The following is a 26,348-nucleotide window of genomic DNA, read 5'->3' on the forward strand; positions in this document are numbered from 1 at the left end:
TTAATTCATTTTTTCATAAGAAACTCTTTTATAACAACTTCCGTTCTTAATAAAAAGTGGTAATTTGAAAGAATGATAATAATAGCTCTAATAACAATATCAATAAATTAATGGAGGCGTAAAGATTGACATCGACTAATTTAGCACTTCTGAAGCCTTGTTTTTATTAGAAGAAGTGGAAGGGGTAATAAAAGGGAGGGCACTGAAATGAATGTGACAGTGTTTACTACGAAGGGAGAGAATTGTAAGTCAGAACTTTTTAGACAAGGGGAGAGAAAAGTGGTATTGAAGGGAGGATCGGCGAGAGTGAGCTGCAAGAATAAGCTATTTTGATAGAAAGCAGGCTATTAGCTGCCTTTTGAAGTTTGAAAGAATTTTAACATGTATTTCAAGAAGATTGTTTTAAACTCGGATTCCTAATATGTAAAATGATTTTGAGAACATGGCAGTAGTGTTTAGTGATACAGAGAGGATTTACTTTGTTGAGAACAGTATTTTTGCTGTATTGTCCAGATAGTAGTGTGAGGGTTGAAGAGAAACAGCCGCGCGGAGTGGCCGTGCGGTTTGAGGGGCCATGTCACGGATTGCGCGGCCCTCTCGTCGGAGGTTGAAGTCCCCCCCTCGAGCATGGGTGTGTGTGTTGTTCTTAGCACATGTTACTTTAAGTTAGTTTAAGTATTGTGTAAATCTAAGGACCGATGAGCTCACACATTTGAACATTTTGAAGATAAACAGGTAGGAGCGCAACGATAGAGAAGCGGATAAAGCAAACACGGGGTATGATAACTTCTGCGCTTATCATCATGTACTCATGATAACGGATGATACACAGGAATGATTTGGTAGAAATAGCGTACATTATGAATGTATCGCACATAAGCTATTCACTGCCAGCCCCAGCAGCCGTGAGCTCTCATATGAAAGTCCTTGTCGAACAGCCGGCCGGTGGTGGCCGAGCGGTTCTAGGCGCGTCAGTCTGGAACCGTGCGACCGCTACGGTAGCAGGATCGGATCCTGTCTCGGGCATGGATGTGTGTGATGTCCTTAGGTTAGCTAGGTTTAAGTAGTTCTAAGTTCTAGGGGACTGATGACCTGAGATCCATAGTTCTCAGAGCCATTTGAACCATTTTGTGAACCTTGTCGAACAGGATCTCCATAATCAAAGGTGGTCAGTATTAGTGACTGTACGAGTTTCTTTTTAAGCTCGAAAGTAAATGATTTTTTATATTCCTTTGATGAATGAAATAATGCTGACATATTATCGACTGCAGTTGTGTTCAAATCAATCAAGGGGGTAGTCCAAAATTATTCCCAAACTCGTTGCAGGAAAAGAAAGGTGAGTTCAGATTTGTTCAGCATTAGGGGAGGAAGAGATACTCTGAACTGAAGTCTAAAACGTCTCCTTTGAGTGACTAAGCTTGCGCTTTAGATGCGTTAAGTCTCAAAACTATGATCTGTGCCCATTCTGACAAAGCAACTAAGTGAGCATTTACGTTCCGAATAGATGTGCACAGATTTCTTGGGCTTGCATTTACGTGTACCTGAAGATCGTCAGCGTGTAAATGCCATTTGGAATGGAATATAATAGTCGACTCAACACTATCATACAATGAGAAAAAGTAACGGTCCTAATACTGATCCTTGTTGGACCCCTGATGCTACATTATTCCATTATGACCACTTCGTTCCGATCATTACACACATCGGTATGTAAGGGTGGTGTGCGTACTGTAAGACCTTCGGTACACACACCATCAGATTATTTGACTCGTCGCTCTAACGAAGTAGGCGAGTGTCAGCAGTATGTCTTGTGGTCTTATCGTGGCGTGTTTATATTCTGCCGTTAGGTCAGACGATTGAAATGCCACTTGCATGCTTAGAGTGGCAGATTGACGGTGACCAACTTTAAACAGAACTTGATTAATTTTCACACACATTTATTAAAATAATAAAAAGCGTAGCCATTACGTATCTTGATTCTGGATGCTATTTACAACTGACAATCTGAAGTTCCTTTGGTCTTGGTACGTTAATCTTATTCTCACAAATCTCTGATGCTTGACAAAGTTTCTATACATTTCTCTTCATGGCTATGTACAGGAATACGGTAATCTTATTAAGCGCAGACTGAAACTTGACTATAGACTGGTACAGACTAATGTAGACTGGTACAGACAGGTGCAGATAAATGCAGACTGACTAATCAGAGGTCTGTACACTCATTATAATACCTCGCGCATTCATGTATCACTGCGCAAGTGTGATCCACGAGGAGAAAAGGTTCTACATTAGCAGCAATCTCATTGGCTGCGTTACTTATTAATACTCGGATTGGCGGAAGCAGAATTTGGTCCGTCTCTAAGGCAGCGCCATCTCGTAGTGCGGAGACGGACGAGCGCTTCGCCTGCGCTGTTGTGCTTAGTGGGGTGCGCTCTGGTGGCAAAGTTGTGTACGCGCTGACTACGCGGAACTATGTACACAACAGTAAGCTAGGAGTCAAACCATTGCACGGCACTTGAAGAAAATTTTTCACTCTTGAATTTAACAAGTAGAATATCACAGTGGACTGTGTCAAATGCTTAACTGAAATCCAAAAACCACATAATAGTTGCCTCATGTTTCTCCGCAGCTTGTCTCTGTTCTGCAGCCACTTTTAGAAGAACAGTCGTCGTTCTGCGATTTTTTCGAAAACAAGATTGGTATTCATGTATGTTATCTGATGTTGAGTACTTGTAAACCTGATCATGAACGATGTATTCTAGCCGGCCGCGGTGGCCGTGCGGTTCTAGGCGCTCCAGTCCGGAGCCACGCTGCTGCTACGGTCGCAGGTTCGAATCCTGCCTCGGGCATGGGTGTGTGTGATGTCCTTAGGTTAGTTAGGTTTAAGTAGTTCTAAGTTCTAGGGGACTCATGACCATAGATGTTAAATCCCATAGTGCTCAGAGCCATTTGAACCATTTGATGTATTCTAACGGCTTAGATACTGCTGGTATAATGCCAATGGGAATGGACCCGTAGTCAGAAGGTTCTTTGCCAGGTTACTTTTGGGTAGAGGCTACGTGAATTCCTTTTTCCAGGCCACTGGGAAGATGTTAGAGGTCAGAGAATGGTTAAAAATACCCGCTGTTATTATGGGCACAATGGATCGATGAGGAGACTGACCGTTTGCATTACAATATTGTCATGTCCTGCAGCTGCTGAACGAAATCACGGAACTGACTTCCTGACTGTGTTGACGCTTACCTCACGCAGAAAAATTTTTCCGTGTGTACCGAACACAGCTACTTCAAGGGAATTGATAGGTTGCGTCCTTGCGAGCACATCAAGTACAGATGTAGGCGTGGCGAAAAACTCATTTAGATTCTTAATAGGAACTAGAGGTTCAGCTGCAGATTGAGGCTTGCCTACTCCTAGCCTTCGTAAATTTTTCCACAGGACGGAAGGGTGTTATCCTTAGTTAACGAGTTATCTTACTTTAGTTTTCCGTTTATGATTCGGTTGCATAGTCGCTTGTGGGCGAGATTATTCTCGGAAGTCTGGTGTGCAGCTTCTCTGTTACTCATCAGATGTTTCAGTTGATCGACTAGCCATGGTGCCGGTTTTCACCTGACTCTCACACTTTTTTTCGGAGCGTAAATTATTGAGTCTCTCAGTGAATTTATGTAGTTTTCAATTTATGTTGAAGTTATTCCCTGTCATTCCCTGCCAAGAGATACAGACGTCAGCTGCTAACTGAGTCGTATTCAAGCTCTTTAAACCTCTAAAATTGGCCTCTTGTGATTTTTTCTCTGGACACTAAAGCGAATAAGTCATGAATATTTCATCATGAGCGGATAAGATACACATAGAAATTTGATCAGTGCAAATTACTCGGTATGGAGACTTTGTTGCAGAAATATCGGGACAGATATGAGTGCCTGCTGTATGATGAGTTGGCCAAGGTGGAAACATTGTAAGATTTGCAAAAGGAAGTATACGCTTGAATTCTGAAACTGAGAAACGGTTGTTTATAAAGTTTATGTTGACATGTCCTGCTACAGCCATGTGTTCATACCAAGATTCAAAATAAGCGATTGCGGATTAAAATTGAGGGAGTTATGCAGCTGTGTGTGGTTTGCATATTACACAAATACAACATTTTCTGGTGATAGGTTTAATTTCAATGAACATGTATTTGGGTTTTTTCCCTCGGTTTTGGACCTGAGCGCGATATTGGAGAGTCTGTTTGGACGTATTATGCAGCCACACCGCCACCTCTTATGTTATACTTCTCATGTCTTAGAAGGACATAGTCATCAAAGCTTACAGAACTGGAAGAGATACTTGGCCTCAGCAAAGTCTCCACAGGAAATACGGTATGAAAGCTGAGGTCCTGAACTCAGTCAAGCGGGGAGGTAAAGACTGGACGTTTGCATACACGAGTTGTAGCGTAAAGCCATCGCGAATCGTTTCGACTACAACGCTGCAAGGAGGGACAACGGCTGCCGTGGACTCCAACAGCGCCTCGCGGTATGTGAGATGGATGGCAGGCATTGGGAGGAGTTCACACGCCACTAAATGTCTGGAGAAGGTGAAGAGCACGGGGTCGGTTACATTTCCGAGGCACAAAGCGTGGAGGTCGCAATGATTACGAAGGATTGGGGAGCAGAGGGTATTCGCTGTGACAGAATGTGGCTGGGAATGGTGATCTGTATCAAATGTTGAAAAGTAATTAGTGCGCTATACAGCTAGGGTGGGAGGACAGAAGAAGATCATTTAGAAGGCCGATGTGCCGGCAGAGAGTAATAGATTTAGTAAGTACAGAATTAAGGGAGAAAGATTGTAATTAAATTAGATATCACTAAAATAACACTAGTTGCCATTTTGTTCATGGTAGTTTAATCCAAGTAGGTCAGCTGGTATTGTAATCAAGAGAAGAGTCACAATTTCAGTGCTACTGTTGCATACAAAGCAGAGAATTCACAGGCAAACAGAGTTAACAGTAACCAAAAATAGGCAATACTATAATTAAGGGACATGTTGTTGTTGTTATTGTTGTGGTCTTCAGTCCCGAGACTGGTTTGATGCAGCTCCCCATGCTACTCTATCCCGTACAAGCTTCTTCATCTCCCAGTACCTACTGCAACCTACATCCTTCTGAATCTGCTTAGTATATTCATCTCTTGGTCTCCCCCTACGATTTTTACCCTCCATGCTGCCCTCCAATACTAAATTGGTGATCCCTTGATGCCTCAGAACATGTCCTACCAACCGATCCCTTCTTCTGGTCAAGTTGTGCCACAAACTTCTCTTCTCCCCAATCCTATTCAATACTTCCTCATTAGTTATGTGATCTACCCATCTAATCTTCAGCATTCTTCTGTAGCACCACATTTCGAAAGCTTCTATTCTCTCCTTCTCTAAACTATTTACCGTCCATGTTTCTCTTCCATACATGGCTACACTCCATACAAATACTTTCAGAAATGACTTCCTGACACTTACATCTATACTCGATGTTAACAAATTTCTCCTCTTCAGAAACGCTTTCCTTGCCATTGCCAGTCTACATTTTATATTCTCTTTAGTTCGACCATCATCAGTTATTTTGCTCTCCAAATAGCAAAACTCCTTTACTACTTTAAGTGTCTCATTTCCTAATCTAATTCCCTCAGCATCAACCGATTTAATTCGACTACTTTCCATTATCTTCGTTTTGCTTTTGTTGATGTTCATCTTATAACCTCCTTTCAAGACATTGTCTATTGCGTTCAACTGCTCTTCCAAGTCCTTTGCTGTCTCTGACAGAATTACAATGTCATCGGCGAACCTCAAAGTTTTTATTTCTTCTCCATGGATTTTAATACCTACTCCGAATTTTTCTTTTGTTTCCTTTACTGCTTGCTCTATATACAGATTGAATAACATCGGGGAGAGGCTACAACCCTGTCTTACTCCCTTCCCAACCACTGCTTTCCTTTCATGTCCCTCGACTCTTATAACTGCCATCTGGTTTCTGTACAAATTGTAAATAGCCTTTCGCTCCCTGTATTTTACCCCTGCCCACTTTAGAATTTGAAAGAGAGTATTCCAGTCAATATTGTCAAAAGCTTTCTCTAAGTCTACAAATGCTAGCAACGTAGGTTTGCCTTTCCTTAATCTTTCTTCTAAGATAAGTCGTAAGGTCAGTATTGCCTCACGTGTTCCAGTATTTCTACGGAATCCAAACTGATCTTCCCCGAGGTCGGCTTCTACTAGTTTTTCCATTCGTCTGTAAAGAATTCGTGTTAGTATTTTGCAGCTGTGGCTTATTAAACTGATTGTTCGGTAATTTTCACATCTGTCAACACCTGCTTTCTTTGGGATTGGAATTATTATATTCTTCTTGAAGTCTGAGGGTATTTCGCCTGTTTCATACATCTTGCTCACCAGATGGTAGAGTTTGTCAGGACTGGCTCTCCCAAGGCCGTCAGTAGTTCCAATGGAATGTTGTCTACTCCGGGGGCCTTGTTTTTCGACTCAGGTCTTTCAGTGCTCTGTCAAACTCTTCACGCAGTATCGCATCTCCCATTTCATCTTCATCTACATCCTCTTCCATTTCCATAATATTGTCCTCAAGTACATCGCCCTTGTATAGACCCTCTATATACTCCTTCGACCTTTCTGCTTTCCCTTCTTTGCTTAGAATTGGGTATCCATGTGAGCTCTTGATGTTCATACAAGTGTTTCTCTTTATCTCCAAAGGTCTCTTTTAATTTTCCTGTAGGCAGTATCTATCTTACCCCTAGTGAGATAAGCGTCTACATCCTTACATTTGTCCTGTAGCCATCCCTGCTTAGCCATTTTGCACTTCCTGTCGATCTCATTTTTGAGACGTTTGTATTCCTTATTGCCTGCTTCATTTACTGCATTTTTATATTTTCTCCTTTCATCAATAAAATTCAATATTTCTTCTGTTACCCAAAGATTTCTACTAGCCCTCGTCTTTTTACCTACTTGATCCTCTGCTGCCTTCACTACTTCATCCCTCAAAGCTACCCATTTTTCTTCTACTGTATTTCTTTCCCCCATTCCTGTCAATTGTTCTCTTATGCTCTCCCTGAAACACTGTACAACCTCTGGTTCTTTCAGTTTACCCAGGTCCCATCTCCTTAAATTCCCACCTTTTTGCAGTTTCTTCAGTTTTAATCTACAGGTCATAACCAATAGATTGTGGTCAGAGTCCACATCTGCCCCTGGAAATGTTTTACAATTTAAAACTTGTTTCCTAAATCTCTGTCTTACCATTATATAATCTATCTGATACCTTTTAGTATCTCCAGGGTTCTTCCATGTATACAACCTTCTATCATGATTCTTAAACCAAGTGTTAGCTATGATTATGTTGTGCTATGTGCAAAATTCTACCAGACGGCTTCCTCTTTCATTTTTTAGCCCCAATCCATATTCACCTACTACGTTTCCTTCTCTCCCTTTTCCTACACTCGAATTCCAGTCACCCATGACTATTAAATTTTCGTCTCCCTTCACTACCTGAATAATTTCTTTTATTTCATCATACATTTCTTCAATTTCTTCATCATCTGCAGAGCTTGTTGGCATATAAACGTGTACTACTGTAGTAGGTGTGGGCTTCGTATCTATCTTGGCCACAATAATGCGTTCACTATGCTGTTTGTAGTAGCTTACCTGCATTCCTATTTTCCTATTCATTATTAAACCTACTCCTGCATTACCCCTATTTGACTTTGTGTTTATAACCCTGTAGTCACCTGACCAGAAGTCTTGTTCCTCCTGCCACCGAACTTCACTAATTCCCACTATATCTAACTTTAACCTATCCATTTCCCTTTTTAAATTTTCTAACCTACCTGCCCGATTAAGGGATCTGACATTCCACGCTCCGATCCGTAGAACGCCAGTTTTCTTTCTCCTGATACCGACATCCTCCTGAGTAGTCCCCGCCCGGAGATCCGAATGGGGGACTATTTTACCTCCGTAATATTTTACCCAAGAGGACGCCATCATCATTTCATCATACAGTAAAGCTGCATGCCCTCGGGAAAAATTACGGCCGTAGTTTCCTCTTGCTTTCAGCCGTTTGCAGTAGCAGCACAGCAAGGCCGATTTGGTTATTGTTACAAGGCCAGATCAGTCAATCATCCAGACTGTTGCCCTTGCAACTACTGATAAGGCTGCTGCCCCTCTTCTGGCCTCTCAACAGATACACCTCCGTTGTGGTTGTACCTACGGTACGGCTATCTGTATCGCTGAGGCACGCAAGCCTCCCCACCAACGGCAAGGTCCATGGTTAATGGGGGGGGGGGGGAATTAAGGGACATATAGCTACAATAAACGAATGTATTAGTACAAATATAATTGAAGAGTTACTATTACAAGAACGGGAGGGTAAATCATATATACAGAGATATTCACACTGTTGATACTCTTTCAAGATAGTATCCAGATTACGAGTACCAAAAGTAAAAGATTATCACGTGGTTAGCAGCAGTAAATTACTTTACTTGCAATATTACTATTAAAGAGTAAAATGAACGAATTGTTTGTTCTGAATAAGTCTGCTGACGCCTCTCATTCCGGTTTCCACTATTTCCTATGCAATAGATAATACGTAGAAGGCGAACTATTAACACATCAGTTATGTATTGCATGTGCTACACGATTTACGTTATAAATCATACAAGTATTTTAATAGCTACTAAAAATTTACAGTCACAAATTTTCGGACGTATCTGTATGTGATTATGAATCTGTAGGAAGCTATGATAAAATCTTCTATTGATTTTACATCAATTTAAAAATGTGTATTATTATTTTCTGCATTTAGTGTGTGAAATTTCTCATCGAATTTTAAACGTGTTTATAAAATTATAAGAGAGACGCGTTAAATTTCAGGTTTATTTCTATGAGTTTTCACCTGACCATATCTGAAACAGAATGATGTTATCCCTATCTGCTAATAATGTACCAATCTATTTAATTTTTATTTTCCTAAGAAAACAACATAAAGAAGCAAATAAAATTAATTTCCTTTTATTTTTATACAATATTTACTTTATTGTTACAAACTATTATGCCCAGGATCTAGCAAGGTTCGAGAATGTCTCAAATGACCAGCAGAGACTGGCCGATTGGCCAGATGTAGTCGACAGAGCTTTGCCACGTGTGAACATGAGGGCAGGACAACAGACAACAAAGATTGCATGGCACAATAACAAAGTTCAAACAAGTAATCCAAAAATGAAAACTTAACACATGGAGAAATCTGTTACCAACGTCATATAATGGGAATAATATGATGACACAGTGAATACACATCTGAAGGCAACCCACTGCGCAGCTGGATTTATAATGTGGCCACAGGCGCTCATTGGCGGGCAAGTTGGGCGAGACCCTGCAGCGCGGCAAGGTCAGAGATGCAGCGGTGACATTAGTACTCGCAGGTGTAGCAGTGTGATCACGGAGTTTGTAGGTAAGCTGTTTATGTTTTCTTATTGGCAACGTTACGTAGCGCTCTGTATGAAAATCACTGTCTGTGCTGTGTGCAGTCTGTGGCCAGTTTGTTGTCTGCCATTGTAGTGTTGGGCAGCTGGATGTGAACAGCGCGTAGCGTTGCGCAGATGGAGGTGAGCCGCCAGCAGTGGTGGATGTGGGGAGTGAGATGGCGTATTTTTGAGAGCTGATGATCTGGACATGTGTCCATCAGAGACAGTACATTTGTAAGACTGGATGTCATGAACTGCTATATACATCATGACTTTTGAACACTATTAAGGTAAATACATTGTTTGTTCTCTATGAAAATCTTTCATTTGCTAACTATGCCTATCAGTAGTTAGTGCCTTCCGTAGCTTGTATCTTTTATTTAGCTGGCAGTAGTGGCGCTCGCTGTATTGCAGTAGTTCGAGTAATGAAGATTTTTGTGGGGTAAGTGATTTGTGAAAGGTATAGTTTAATGTTAGTCAGGGCTATTCTTTTGTAATGATTATTGAAAGTCAGATTGCGTTGCGCTAAAAGTATTGTGAGTCACTTTAGTGAATGTTTGAGTACGTTCAGTTTTGCTCAGCTGTTTGAAAAGCAAACAATGTAAGAGGTTTATCAACACAGTAATTCAGAAATCGTTCTAAGGGGATGTTTCATAAGTTCACCATATAATACTTGCGACACATCCGATACTACCCACACAACACTCCAGTGCCACAGGGCGGCCGAGATGGCAGGTCTTTCCAATCCTTTTCACGACTGTTATCATGCCTATAGCTATGGAGGTCACACAGACAAGAAAGCATAGTCATCCTTGTCATCCAGATTTCAGCTTTAGAGTTTCAAGTTCCTAGCTCAACTAATAAAAACTTGTTATATAACATGGGATTCCTAACTACACAAAGGATTTGAAACACCCTGGAACAGAACACAGCACAATACCTCGTTTTCTTGTCATCGACAGCATTATAGAACATGGCAACGAGTGTGAATTACTGTTTTACAGAGACTTTATAGATCTAGTGAAAGATTTGTTTTAAATTTTAAAGAACACAGAATTATGACCTTTTGAAAAACAAAGCTTCCTTTTACATCTATATCTACGTCTACATGGTTACTTTGCAATTCACACTCAAGTGCATGAGAGAGTGTTCATCAAACCATTTTCATACTACCTCTCTACCATTCCACTATCGAATAGTGCGTGGGTAAAAGGAACACCTATATCTTTCCATTAGAGCTCTGATTTCTACTATTTTATTATGATGATCATTTCTCCCTACGTAGGTGGATGTCAACAAAATATTTTCGCATTCGGAAGAGAAAGTAGGTGATTAAAATTTCGTAATCGAAGGATATCAATGATACGATTCGCTGATGACGTTGGTATCCTGAGTGAAAGTGAAGAAGAATAAATGATGTGCTGAACGGAATGAACAGTCTAATGAGTACACAGTATGGTCTGAGAGTAAATCGGAGAAAGACGAAGGTAATGAGAAGTAGTAGAAATGAGAACAGCGAGAAACTTAACATCAGGATTGATGGTCACGAAGTCAATGAAGTTAAGGAATTCTGCTACCTAGGCAGTAAAATAACCAATGATGGACGGAGCAAGGAGGACATCAAAAGCAGACTCGCTATGGCAAAAAAGGCATTTCTGGCCAAGAGAAGTCTACTAATATCAAATACCGGCCTTAATTTGAGAAAGAAATTTCTGAGGATGTACGTCTGGAGTACAGCATTGTTTGGTAGTGAACCATGGACTGTGGGAAAACCGGAACAGAAGAGAATCGAAGCATTTGAGATGTGGTGCTATAGACGAATGTTGAAAATTAGGTGGACTGATAAGGTAAGGAATGAGGAGGTTCTACGCAGAATCGGAGAGGAAAGGAATATGTGGAAAACACTGATAAGGAGAAGGGACAGGATGATAGGACATCTGCTAAGACATGAGGGAATGACTTCCATGGTACTAGAGGGAGCTGTAGAGGGCAAAAACCGTAGAGGAAGACAGAGATTGGAATACATCAAGCAAATAATTGAGGACGTAGGTTGCAAGTGCTACTCTGAGATGAAGAGGTTAGCACAGGAAAGGAATTCGTGGCGGGCCGCATCAAACCAGTCAATAGACAAAAAAAAAAAAAAAATCGATCTCGCCTTGGTTTCAGTGACTGCCACCCCAACTCCCGTATCATATCGGTGACACTCTCACCCATATTGCGCGATAACACGAAACGGGCTGCCGTTCTTGGCACTTTTTCGATGTCTACATCTACATCTACATCTACATCCATACTCCGCAAGCCACCTGACGGTGTGTGGCGGAGGGTACCTTCAGTACCTCTATCGGTTCTCCCTTCTATTCCAGTCTCGTATTGTTCGTGGAAAGAAGGATTGTCGGTATGCCTCTGTGTGGGCTCTAATCTCTCTGATTTTATCCTCATGGTCTCTTCGCGAGATATACGTAGGAGGAAGCAATATACTGCTTGACTCTTCGGTGAAGGTATGTTCTCGAAACTTTGACAAAAGCCCGTACCGAGCTACTGAGCGTCTCTCCTGCAGAGTCTTCCACTGGAGTTTATCTATCATCTCCGTAACGCTTTCGCGATTACTAAATGATCCTGTAACGAAGCGCGCTGCTCTCCGTTGGATCTTCTCTATGTCTTGTATCAACCCTATCTGGTACGGATCCCACACTGCTGAGCAGTATTCAAGCAGTGGGCGAACAAGCGTACTGTAACCTACTTCCTTTGTTTTCGGATTGCATTTCCTTAGGATTCTTCCAATGAATCTCAGTCTGGCATCTGCTTTACCGACAATCAACATTATATGATCATTCCATTTTAAATCACTCCTAATGCGTACTCCCAGATAATTTATGGTATTAACTGCTTCCACTTGCTGACCTGCTATTTTGTAGCTAAATGATAAAGGATCTATCTTTCTGTGTATCCGCAGCACATTACACTTGTCTACATTGAGATTCAGTTGCCATTCCCTGCACCATGCGTCAATTCGCTGCAGATCCTCCTGCATTTCAGTACAATTTTCCATTGTTACAACCTCTCGATACACCACAGCATCATCTGCAAAAAGCCTCAGTGAACTTACGATGTCATCCACCAGGTCATTTATGTATATTGTGAATAGCAACGGTCCTATGACACTCCCCTGCGGCACACCTGAAATTACTCTTACTTCGGAAGACTTCTCTCCATTGAGAATAACATGCTGCGTCCTGTTATCTAGGAACTCCTCAATCCAATCACACAATTGGTCTGATAGTCCATATGCTCTTACTTTGTTCAATAAACGACTGTGGGGAACTGTATCGAACGCCTTGCGGAAGTCAAGAAACACGGCATCTACCTGTGAACCCGTGTCTATGGCTCTCTGAGTCTCGTGGACGAATAGCGCGAGCTGGGTTTCACATGACCGTCTTTTTCGAAACCCATGCTGATTCCTACAGAGTAGATTTCTAGTCTCCAGAAAAGTCATTATACTCGAACACAATACGTGTTCCAAAATTCTACAACTGATCGACGTTAGAGATATAGGTCTATAGTTCTGCACATCTGTTCGACGTCCCTTCTTGAAAACGGGGATGACCTGTGCCCTTTTCCAATCCTTTGGAACGCTACGCTCTTCTAGAGATCTACGGTACACCGCTGCAAGAAGGGGGGCAAGTTCCTTCGCGTACTCTGTGTAAAATTGAACTGGTATCCCATCAGGTCCAGAGGCCTTTCCTCTTTTGAGCGATTTTAATTGCTTCTCTATCCCTCTGTCGTCTATTTCGATATCTACCATTTTGTCATCTGTGCGACAATCTAGAGAAGGAACTACAGTGCAATCTTCCTCTGTGAAACAACTTTGGAAAAAGACATTTAGTATCTCGGCCTTTAGTCTGTCATCCTCTGTTTCAGTACCATTTTGGTCACAGAGTGTCTGGACATTTTGTTTTGATCCACCTACCGCTTTGACATAAGACCAAAATTTCTTAGGATTTTCTGCCAAGTCAGTACATAGAACTTTACTTTCGAATTCATTGAACGCCTCTCGCATTGCCCTCTTCACACTACATTTCGCTTCGCGTAATTTTTGTTTGTCTGCAAGGCTTTGGCTATGTTTATGTTTGCCGTGGAGTTCCCTTTGCTTCCGCAGCAGTTTTCTAACTCGGTTGTTGAACCACGGTGGCTCTTTTCCATCTCTTACGATCTTGCTTGGCACATACTCATCTACCTTGTAAGGATCCCACACCGAGGAGCAATATTCCAGCAGACGACAGACAAGTGTAATGTATGCTGTTTCTTTATTGGGTTTGTCTCATCTTCTAAGTGTTCTGCCAAAAAAGCGTAGTCTTTGTTTCGCCTTTCCCACAATATTATCTATATGGTCTTTCCAATTTTAGTTGCTCGTAATTGTAATTCCTAGGTATTAAGTCGAATTTGCAGCCCTTAGTTTTCCGCGGCTTATCATAAACCGAAAATTTATCGGATTTCCTTTAGTACCCATGTGGATGACCTCGCACTTTTCTTTGTTTAGTGCTAAATGCCACTTTTCGCACCATACAGAAATTCTCTCTAGATCATTTTGTAATTGGAATTGATCACCTGATGATTTTACTAGACGTAAATTACAGCGTCATCTGCAAACAATCTAAGGGGGCTGCTCAGATTATCAGCTAGATCATTTATGTAAATCAGGAACAGCAGAGAGCCTATGGCACTACCTTGTGGAACGTCAGATATCACTTCTGTTCTACTCGATAATTTACCGTCCATCACTACGAACTGTGATCTCTCTTAAGGGAAATGACAGTCCAGTCACACAACTGAGACGATACTCCATATTCACGCAATTTGATTAATAGTCGCTTGTGTGGAACGGTATGAAAAGCCTTCTGAAAATCTAGGAATATGGAATCAATCTGAGATCCCTCCGCCACACACCGTTGGGTGGCTTGCGGAGTATAAATGTAGATGTAGATGTCGACAGCACTCATTACGTCATGGGAATAAAGAGATAGCTGTGTTGCACAAGAACGATGTTTTCTGAATCCGTTTTGGTTATGTATCAATAAGTTATTTTCTTCAAGGTGATTCATAATGTTGGAGTACGGTAAATGCTCCAAAATCCTACTGTAAATGGAGGTCAGTGACATGGGTCTGTAATTGAATGGGTTACTCCTATTTCCTTTCTTGAATATTGGTGTGACCTGTGCTACTTTTCAGTGTTTAGGAACAGACCTTTCGTCAAGTGAGCAGTTGTATATGATTGCTAAGAAAGGCACTATTGCGTCTGCATACTCTGAAAGGAACCTGATTAGTATACCATTTGGACCGGAAGACTTGCCTTGTGATTTGAGTTGTTTCGCAACACCTAAGGTACCTACTTTTATGTCACTCATGCTAACAGTTGTTCTGGTTTCGAATTCTGGAATATTTACTTCGTCTTTTTTCGTGAAGGAATTATGGGAAACTGTATTTAGTAACTCCGCTTTAGTGGTACCATCATCGGTAACATTGCCATCGCTATCGCGCAGTGACGGTATTGACTGCTTTTTGCCACTGGTGTACTGCATTGACCAGAATCTCTTAGGGTTTTCTACCATATTTTAAGACAATGTTTCAATGTGGAAACTATTAAAAGCATCTCGTATAGACGTCCGCACTAAATTTCGAGTTTCCGCCAAAGTTAGCCAGTCTTGAGCAGGATAGAGGAAAAAATCAAAACAGATTATGGGAGCCAGGAAACGCAAATCCATAAGAGGAAAAATAATTGTCTGCCGTTATAGAATGAGTATTCACGTGTTTAAGAGAAAATTTACGGATATCAGCTGAACCTAAATCATTATAGGTTTAATGGCAACATATCGCTATTTGCCTCTTGTTCTCATAACCATCAATTGAAGGAAGTACATAATGAAGCAGTTTTGCATTCAAGAATGAAAAACGGTTTTGATGAGACTCAAAGTCAGGGTAGTCCTGATACTGGGAAACGACTTTGTGTGAGCAGATGCAGGAATCCTTCATTGCCGTTCTACGCAATGTCCTAGTGGAGGTGGTTGGCCATTGACACACTGAATTGCAATTTAGGGTGAAGTATGTATCTGTGTTGTGTGGATAACTGTGATTAGTGCTTATGCAGTGGAATGTTGGATTTATGTTGTTATGAATGAAGGGAAACGAAAAATTGAAACCCAGTTCTGGTACATAGCGTATTCCTCCCAAACAGCACTTAAACGGCCACAGAGCTTAATGTCCCCCCATCCGACAGAAATATCACCATCAACAATGTCACTTGCTCACTTCATGGAACACTGTGAAGAGAATCCAGAATAATGATGCAGGGACTGCTGATAATGAACTTCATGACACCACCTGTACCCCAGTTATCGGCCAAATACTGACAATGAAAATTTCCTAACACAACGGTTCGATCTGACGTACCTATAAGCCGAGCACAACCACACACGCTTCCTTCAGCGTCGTCGGCGACGCATGTGGGTTTGAGGAGACTAACATGTTGTATAATTAGAACTAAAAGCGAATTACGCTAATTATCAATGAATTCACATAGACAGTCAATGAGTTTTTGTGTTTTAGGGCAGTTAACACGACAGCATCATGGACAGCTTTAGAAATCAACAAAGGAATAAGATTTGATAACTAAACAGAGTTACCATGACTATATTTCTGGCATGACTGAGCTTTCGAATTACTCTTGTAGGTGTGAGGATGACCCGCATTGGATGATGCTTTCAATGAGAAATGTGTCACACAGCAGATAACTAATAGGACTCGGGTGGCTCTAGCAAATATGAGACATGTGGTGTACCTCACAAAAGATATGAAACCGAATGTTGATCTAATTATGCAAAAGTGGTACACAGTGAACCCTTTTTATTACAAAAACGCCCTTCTAGCATACATGATTAACAAACTATTACAGGGTCTTCTCAGTCACAAGAAATGCAGAGAACAAGAAAGTTACTGTTGTCAACATGAGTCAGTACGAATCTGAGATGAGAAAAAACTGACAAATACTCGATCGTTCGGGAGAATAGGGCAAGACTGTAAACTACGTATGAATCATCGGAAGACAGAAGCTGTAGTTGTTGAGTAGTAACTGCTTCAAACAGTCAGAAGACTAAAAAATTACATATGCAACTAACATTCCGACTGATTCAGAATGAATCCTTATTCACTCGGGAAAGCATAGAATTCTGAAATGTGGCGTATCCTAACAGCGTACCTAAAAATACACGTCATTTATTCTACCCTGCTCGTGCAAATTACGAGTCTGACTGTATACAGCAATCAGATGCGGGAATGTAGTGAACGCCGCGAACTGCCACGGATTGTGACGTATTAGCTCTCCATCTGATCGCCAGACCAAATACCTAAGTGAAATAATATCTTTCACCTGTGAACCTAGGTTGGCTCCAGCATTTTGCAAGCCAAAGTGTGTTACTCATCTCAGTCTCGAACAGAGGTCGAAAGATCTCTACCAATAGTGTCTTTGACTCTACTCTACAAATCCACGCAGTTTTCGTGTGCCAATGTAGATAGCTTTGCAAAATGCTGATAAATGATATTTTGTGTCAGCAATACAACAGTTTTCCCACTGTATAAAATTTTTAACTCCAGGTAATCATTACACACATGGGCTGTCAGTTCTTAAACTATTCTAGCTTACTCTCCTACTCTTAAGGCAGGTCAATGTTTTAGTCAATACGACTACCTCCACGTATGCACTTCATGGAATTTGGTGTCCTGACCTGACTCCACTGCTGTTTACTGCTGATAACCTTTCAAGGCAGACGTTATTCACCTTACATAAAAAGCGGTAGGACGTCGGCCCACAGCCTTAAAAAGATAGAATTCCTTTCACAAAGCAGCCCAGGTACTTCTCACGGAATGTTTATATCTCACCGACTGCTCGTCCTCTCGCTTTCCTGGAGGGAGACTTCAGCACAAAACAGAGCCCTGTGGAATGCTTTGATTTTTGCTGCTTGAAACCCTCTGCGAGTGCAGGAGCAACATTAACTACTTATGTGAATGTAGCACTGCACCCCAACATTTATATCATGCAGAGTGCATGGAAGTATGCAAAAATTGCAGGAAGGCGACTGGCCAGCGCTAGCCCAGACAAAAGCTGGGACAGTGTCTGGTAGCTGCTATTAGCGGTCGGCTTGCCTTGTGCTTTGGTCTGAAGAGGCAGGCCACAAGCATCCACCCAACCGAACTACATGAAAAACTGCTACCAGGAAGAAAAAGAAGAATTAATTAGTATAAAAGAAGATGGTTTACTCCTGGTAATCACTGACACTAATGACTACGATCGTTAACAATTTTATTAACTTTTGGAACCAAGTTCCATTAGTAATGATTTTAAATCAGATTACGAGTAGTACATGAAATACCCCAGGCTGGCAATGAACTGCCATGTATCACCATCTGTCTGAAAAGGAAAGAGTGTATTACTAGTTTGACAATGGTGTAAGAAAGCATTGTGCCAAAAACATTCAAAATTGGAGGAGTTCTCAGAGAATTGTGACGAAATTGGTGGTAGGTATTGGTAGCAAAGGCAGGAAAGGTAACAGATGCATCAGGGAACAGATTAGTTTGGAAGATGTAACTGTGACTGAAATGAAAATGAAACACAGACAGGAAAGACAAGTAGAAAAACGAGACGGAACTTCTGTAGGCACCCCAGTGGTCCTGGTCGCCTACGGTGGACTGGAGGCCGAGCGGTGACCTCTCCAGTTGTCAGGATGCTAGGAAACGACTGTGGACGCGTCAGAAACGCCCAAGATACGTTATTAATTCATAACACCTTTATTCCTGCCGAGTACAATGTGGCTTGGTAATATCAACGACCTTCCTGAGTCCTCACTGACTCGTAGCGATGACAAAGGCTCCGGGCCGCACAGTCTTCCTAGCGCAGCGCCGCATGCTGTGACGTAGCGGAGGAATGCCCTTACACCGGCTGCACGTGGCTGGCGGCGTCCAGCTGGCCTGCCGGCTTGACGGCAGAAAGCAGGTCGCTGCGCTTGGAGGCTCTGGGTTGGAGTCCCAGCGCTGTCGGCACGAGAGGCGTTCTCGAAGTGCGGAGTGTACTCTATCTGACCCCGTCTTCTCCCCTGCTCTACCTGGTGGTTCGTCCACAGTGGACGGGTGGAATGGGCTGCAGGTCCCCAGCGTCCTCGGCTCACCTGGTTGTGATGGCGGATGCACAGGGCCTAGGCCCCGCACGATCTTGATGATGGCTCACTGATGTGGTCAGCATTGGTGGCGAGCGAGTCTGCCGCGATGTCTGCTAATCCTGGGTTGATGATTGACAGCAGCATCAGAGAGGACCAGAGCTGGTACTGTCCCCTCACGTCTGCTGCTGGATGGGTCGCCCTTACTGCAACATCTCCTTAATAAAGATTAACATGTCGATCACCTATCCGAGCGCTACGCAGCGACCCAGTACACATCCAACTGCAAGTCTAACTGTGAGTGCCTCGTTGCTATCAAAGCTGGTGTTTTCAATGGAAGCACGAGCGACGTCTTGATGTAATGCTCGTTTGTAATGAACGCATTCGTTCCAATTATACTACTGATTAATCTGTCGTACTCGCCCCTTAGGTGTTCTTGCGACAGAGTTATGTGTTGTTATGGCAGACTTATGCGAAGTTGTGAAATGCAGTACAGCTGACGCTATACCTCTGTCTTGTACTCTACAAAAGTCTCCGTGAAACACAAACCGGCGTGCTAAGCAATTCTCTCTCACCTGTCGTGTGTAACCAGGCCACTGCCCCTGCGTGACGACACATTCCGATACATGTGCAGACCTTCTTACCTCTTGGCTAACCTACTGCCTCTGGCTCTCGGCATAGGCAACGAAACTTTGACATTTCCAACTCTTTACTATTCCACGACACTACACTTCTTTCGTTGATTCAAAAAGTTAAGATAAGACTAAAATCTTGAACTAATGGAAGATGGAGATATCATATAATTAGGAAAGATGGAGGATCATGTCTGAAAGCAGAGGGAAATCCGAGGCAGAGGTACTTACTCTACAGTAGCTGTCAACTGACTAATAACAATACTTATTGTGTGTTCGCAAAGCAGTCCAGTTGCTTCTCATGGAATGCTAAAATGTTTATCACTCACTAACCACCCTTCATCCAGTGGTGCAGTCCCATATTTCTTCTACCGTACAGCCTATGCTTTTAATTCTTATACTGATAAAGCACATGCAGATATTACTTACAACCTGGCAGCTATCCATAAAAAATGGTTCAAATGACTCTGAGCACTATGGGACTTAACATCTGAGGTCATCAGTCGCCTAGAACTTAGAACTACTTAAACCTAAGGACATCACACACATCCATGCCCGAGGCAGGATTCGAACCTGCGACCGTAGCGGTCGCACTGTTCCTGACTGAAGCGCCTAGAACCGCTCGGCCACTTTGGCCGGCCGCAGCTATCCATAAACCACATTTCTATATCCTTGTTGTTGCAAAGGTTTACTACCTTAACATCGATCACATAGGTTTTTTTGGACTATAAAGCATTCAACAATGTAAAGCAATGGAAGACATACAAAATTCTGAGTAAAATAGGAAGAACCTATGAAGAACAACACGTATTGTGCAATACATAAAAGCACAATGAGGGAAGAATTACAGACATGCTCATATTAAAAAGAACATAGCTGAGAATGCAATATTTGTCCTCAAATAACCCCTAACATCTACATCGAAGAAGAAATGAAACAAATGAAAGACCAGCTCAGAATGATGTTAAAATTCACAGTGCTAGTGGTACTGCAATTTTCTGTTGAAATAAGGAAGAATGCCAGGACCTGTTCAAAGGAATGGTAGAAACAGTTTGGGGTTTACTGCAGAGCTTAAAAAAAAGATCGTGGTATTTCATGTAAATATCGAAATTATTAATGAAACCACATTTACCATATTTTCCCAAAAATATCATAAAGTCACATATGAAAAAATAAAATTACTCATTTTTCACTCATTCTACTACAAAAAACGGACGAGAAAAGACCATCAAATGGTCAGCAAGAAAGGACTCAAAAAATAACACTCACATGGACAAAGAATGAACAACAAAAAATAAATGGAGTTTGTAAGATTTGCAGAAGTAAGTAGTAGCTTAACAGATATTATTCAAATAATGGCAATAATAACAGTGACACACAGAATAATGCTGATGGTATGATACAATTACTGAAAAATTGTACTGAATGTGAGATGATGAAAACTCTAATGAAATACTGGGAGAAAAATTAGATAAACCAAATTAATTTGTAAAAAATGTTTCAACAGTGACTGTGTTTGTAGATGTTACTATAAAAATGTTACTCATGTACAAACAAGAACACAGACAGCAACAATACAGAACCTTGAAAATATGTTCTTTGCATACATTATGTGGAATTTAGACTGTCCTGCAAAAATTGTGGAAAGATACGATATGTTTGTCAAGAATGAAAAAAATGAAGAAGATCAGAAATTATTTCAAATTAAGAAAATTTTAGAATATTTAAACCCCATCTATCAGATAGGCCTAATAAATAATAAGAAGAACAAAAAATTTATTAATGAATCAGGCTCAAATACTTATATTTTAAAACCTACAAACAAGAAGATAAAAAATGTAAAAGTCAGGAACAAAAGATGTATTACCATCAACTAAAAATTAAATAGAAAAGACCAGAAGGTAGACATTTACATTGACTGCCAGCATTTATGTCCACCATTTACAATTACTACAAAACCATACAAATACCAGCAGTTATCTGTATGTCAACTTATTTAATGGTTGGCTTAAATGTTGTCCTCTTTATGTGTATTATAACCATTATTATATAACTGTCATTCAAAACCTCTTGTTATTTTAACTTTCTTATGACATATTGAGTAACATGCTTTTATTGATGGTTTTGTTTCCTGATATAATTTCAGGTGACAAATTTTTGTTACCTGGAATACTGTACAGAAAAAAATTCGATAGTAACCAATACATTTTTGTCCAAACAGTGGAAACCTTGTGCTTTTAAATAATATGGCGAAATTTATTATTTTTAATGAATTCAAAAAATATTTAGCATATTTGTTGATGAAGAGAGAAATTTATTTTTGTAAGATTTTTTCTTTATGACTGTAATTTTCATGCAAGTTACAAAATTTGGTTTGTTTCCTTATATTGTAGCTTGTTGTTCCTTTTGTTTTTCTATTTAATATTCATCACATTTTCTAATCAATTCTAATATATCACATTTCCCATTTTTGAAACATATTTAGTTTCTTTGTTTTTAGATGATAAAATTAAACTATGTAAACCTGGTTCTTTAATAAATATCGCATATGTGTCATATTTAGTTAAGTGTTCAAATAACATATACAGAAAGTTTAATAATAAATAAAATGCTCTTCTCTAACAAATTTTATTACATCATTTGGTAAATCGGTTTCTAAACTGTTTTGCTTCTTATGTTTAGATAATATTTATTTTTATAAAATTGAAACATTATGGCAGCATCTTTAGCTTTAAACCAACATTTATTTTTTCATTAATTAACATTAATACTTGTTGATCATTACAAGTAAATTTATAGTTGATAATGTCTATAAACAACTCCAGTTCTGTTCTTATTCTTTTACATTTGTGTGCTTCACTCTTTTAGGTTATAAAAATACAATATAAAAGATAGATTCATCGATTTATGTTTATTTGTATTTACTTACATACATTTTATTTTGATTTACATTTATTTGCTTACATTTTCCTTAACATACCATCATTTTTAGTGATTTACATCATCAAATATGATTTATCTTCATTTTTCTTTGATATCTTGATTTATCATTATTTTAGTGACATATGGTCATTGCTGTTATTTACCTTAATTTTTTATTGATGTACATTCTATTACCACCATTTTTGTTGATAAATGTTTACTATCACTTATCTTTTATTCAATCATTTATGTTCAACTAGCATCACTTGCATTTTATATTCATTTTTTGTTCCACATCGATTTATAATCATTTACTTAAAAACAAAGATATTGGAACTTATATTTTTCCCATGTGGAATGTTTCCCTCTGTTATATTCATATAATCATTTACTGTTATTTTATTGCTTTATATATATTTACTCTCATTTACCTTCAGTTTATATGTTTTATTTTGATTTACTACTATTTGGCTTACGTTTTTGTTTATTTATTTTCATTTTCTACTTATCTAATGGAATTATTTTCAGTAATTTTAACATCTTCAGATGATACACTCATATTTTCTAAAACAACGTAATGAATCAAATATAAAACATCATGAATAAGTTAGATATTTTGTTATTTAGACAATGGAACCCACCCACATGTGAATTGTATAGCTGCATTTAGTTAGTACTCGTTTAAATTGATATAATCAATTATATCTAATGGTTTAGATTTATCTTCTGTTGATTAATTTTGAAGAAAAATGTAATACATTCATTATTACTTATAACATTTTCCACAGATTTATTTTTATTTTCTTCTTCCTGAAGAGGGGCAGCAGTCTTTTCAGTAGTTGCAAGGGCAACAGTCTGGATGATTGACTGATCTGGCCTTGTAACAACAACCAAAACGGCATTGCTGTGCTGGTACTGCGAACGGCTGAAACCAAGAGGAAACTACGGCCGTAATTTTTCCCGAGGGCATGCAGCTTTACTGTATGATTACACTGAAAGACCTGAGTAAAAACTAGGCCCCCGGAGTAGACAACATTCCACTGGAACTACTGACGGCCTTGGGACAGCCAGTCCTGACAAAACTCTACCATCTGGTGAGCAAGATGTATGAAACAGGCGAAATACCCTCAGACTTCAAGAAGAATATAATAATTCCAATCCCAAAGAAAGCAGGTGTTGACAGATGTGAAAATTACCGAACAATCAGTTTAATAAGCCACAGCTGCAAAATACTAACATGAATTCTTTGCAACGAATGGAAAAACTAGTAGAAGCCGACCTCGGGGAAGATCAGTTTGGATTCCGTAGAAATACTGGAACACGTGAGGCAATACTGGCCTTACGACTTATCTTAGAAGAAAGATTAACGAAAGGCAAACCTACGTTTCTAGCATTTGTAGACTTAGAGAAAGCTTTTGACAATGTTAACTGGAATACTCTCTTTCAAATTCTAAAGGTGGCAGGGGTAAAATACAGGGAGCGAAAGGCTATTTACAATTTGTACAGAAACCAGATGGCAGTTATAAGAGTCGAGGGACATGAAAGGGAAGCAGTGGTTGGGAAGGGAGTAAGACAGGGTTGTAGCCTCTCCCCGATGTTATTCAATCTGTATATTGAGCAAGCAGTAAAGGAAACAAAAGAAAAATTCGGAGTAGGTATTAAAATCCATGGAGAAGAAATAAAAACCTTGAGGTTTGCCGATGACATTGTAATTCTGTCAGAGACAGCAAAGGACCTGGAAGAGCAGTTGAACAGAATGGACAGTGTCTTGAAAGGAGGATATAAGATGAACATCAACAAAAGCAAAACGAGGATAATGGAATGTAGTCGAATTAAGTCGGGTGATGCTGAGGGAATTAGATTAGGAAATGAGACACTTAAAGTAGTAAAGGAGTTTTGCTATTTGGGGAGCAAAAGAGAATATAAAATGTAGACTGGTAATGGCAAGGAAAGCGTTTCTGAAGAAGAGAAATTTGTTAACATCGAGTATAGATTTAAGCGTCAGGAAGTCATTTCTGAAAGTATTTGTATGGAGTGTAGCCATGTATGGGAGTGAAACATGGACGGTAAATAGTTTGGACAAGAAGAGAATAGAAGCTTTCGAAATGTGGTGCTACAGAAGAATGCTGAAGATTAGATGGGTAGATCACATAACTAATGAGGAAGTATTGAATAGGATTGGGGAGAAGAGAAGTTTGTGGCACAACTTGACCAGAAGAAGGGATCGGTTGGTAGGGCATGTTCCAAGACATCAAGGGATCACCAATTTAGTATTGGAGGGCAGCGTGGAGGGTAAAAATCGTAGGGGGAGACCAAGAGATGAATACACTAAGCAGATTCAGAAGGATGTTGGTTGCAGTTGGTACTGGGAGATGAAGAGGCTTGTACAGGATAGAGTAGCATGGAGAGGTGCATCAAACCACTCTCAGGACTGAAGACCACAACAACATATAGTTTTTACTGACAGTTATACATCCTTAGATACCAAGTTTCAAATTTCTCAGTATTCTATAATTAAATGATAAAATAAGTGTTATTCCATTGATTCATTACTAAATACTGTATTTTTCTGATTATGTGTTATGCCAGTCTGAGAGACATGGTTTAAATTTTGTAGAATCCTTTTATTTTTAAATATTTGCTTAACTTGTTAATTTTATACATTCTTGGTAGACTGATTATATCTTCCCTAACTTGTTTTGGAAAATATACTAAATCCTGTATAATATTACATGAGTAACATACATTTTCAACCTTTTATTATGGTTGCTGCCAGTGTCATTATTCTCTATGTTACTTTCTTGAAATATCTACAACTATAGACATTGTTGAAAATATTTCTTACAAACTGATCTGGGTTTCCCTATCTTTTTCCCATATTCTGTTATACTTTTCTCCATCTTTTAATTGCTACACCTTTTTAGTAACTTTCTTATATCATCTGCAGTATTTTGTACAACATTGTTATCACTGCCTTCATTGGAATAATATCTCTTGCTGTGATACTTATTTACACTAATCTTACACATTAATCCTGTTTCACCCAACTTTCTCCCATATACGAAATTTGCTTCTACACATTACATTAAGTCTGTTTTTTTATTGTTTACTTTTGGGGCCCCAATTGTAATCCATTTCATATTATTGTTGTTCATGACATTTTGTTTGTGGTGATGAATCATTTACAGTTATTTAACTTTTTTATTCATTTCCCTTCATTTTAGTTTCATTTATCTTAATTTTTCGTTCACTTACCTAAATTTTTCATTAATTTACCTTCATTTTTTTCATTTACATAAACTTTTATTTATTAGTTTCATCAGGTTTTATTGATCAACCTTTAATGATCATCGGGTTTTTGTTCATGTACCTTAAGTGAAATCAGTTTTTTATCATTTTACTGGTGACTTAGCTCAATTGTTTATTCATTTACTTTCATTTACATCATATCTTTCTGCCTTACGTTTGTTCCTACAGTACTTTTTGTTAATTTATCTTCATGTACCACAATTTTCATTTATTTATATTTATTTGTCATTTATTTACTTTCAGTATTTAATTATTTTAATCATTTACATTCATTGATTAACCTATCCTCTTTATTCCATTACCTCAACATTTTGTTTACTTCTCCCAATTTCCTAGGCAATTACCGCAAAATTCATGCTTTTACATTACCTTTTTATTCATTTATCCCTGTAATTGTTCCTTTAGCTGATTTTTCTATTCATTAACCTCAATTTTCTATGTATTTACCTCAAGATTAATTCATTTACCATATTTTCTATCAATTACCTCAAATTTTCATTTATATACATTCCTTTCCCATAATTAAACCTAAGTTTGCACATTTACCATTTTCTTTCACTGACCATCATTTACCTTCATTTTTCATTTATTTACCATGATTCATTATCATCCATCATAATTTTTAAATTATTTACCATGAGTTTGTAGCCACCAATTTTTTATTTATTAACCTCAATCTGTCATTTCACTCAAATTTTTTTCACTTATCTCAGTGTTTCATCCATTTAGCTTCATTTGTCTTCCAATTACCACATTTGTCTCTTTCTTTTACCTTCATTAATTATTGATTTTTTTCA

The 26,348-nt window shown here is 39.4% G+C and overlaps 1 protein-coding gene across 1 annotated transcript in view; it reads left to right on the plus strand.

Moving 5' to 3' along the window:
- The window catches only part of LOC126092857 (uncharacterized), a 215,415-nt gene that overhangs the window by 11,646 nt on the left and 177,421 nt on the right, over positions 1-26,348 (plus strand). The gene's annotated exons all lie outside the window — the stretch shown is intronic.

This window comes from Schistocerca cancellata, chromosome 7 (genome assembly GCF_023864275.1).
Source record: "Schistocerca cancellata isolate TAMUIC-IGC-003103 chromosome 7, iqSchCanc2.1, whole genome shotgun sequence".
NCBI lineage: Eukaryota > Metazoa > Arthropoda > Insecta > Orthoptera > Acrididae > Schistocerca > Schistocerca cancellata.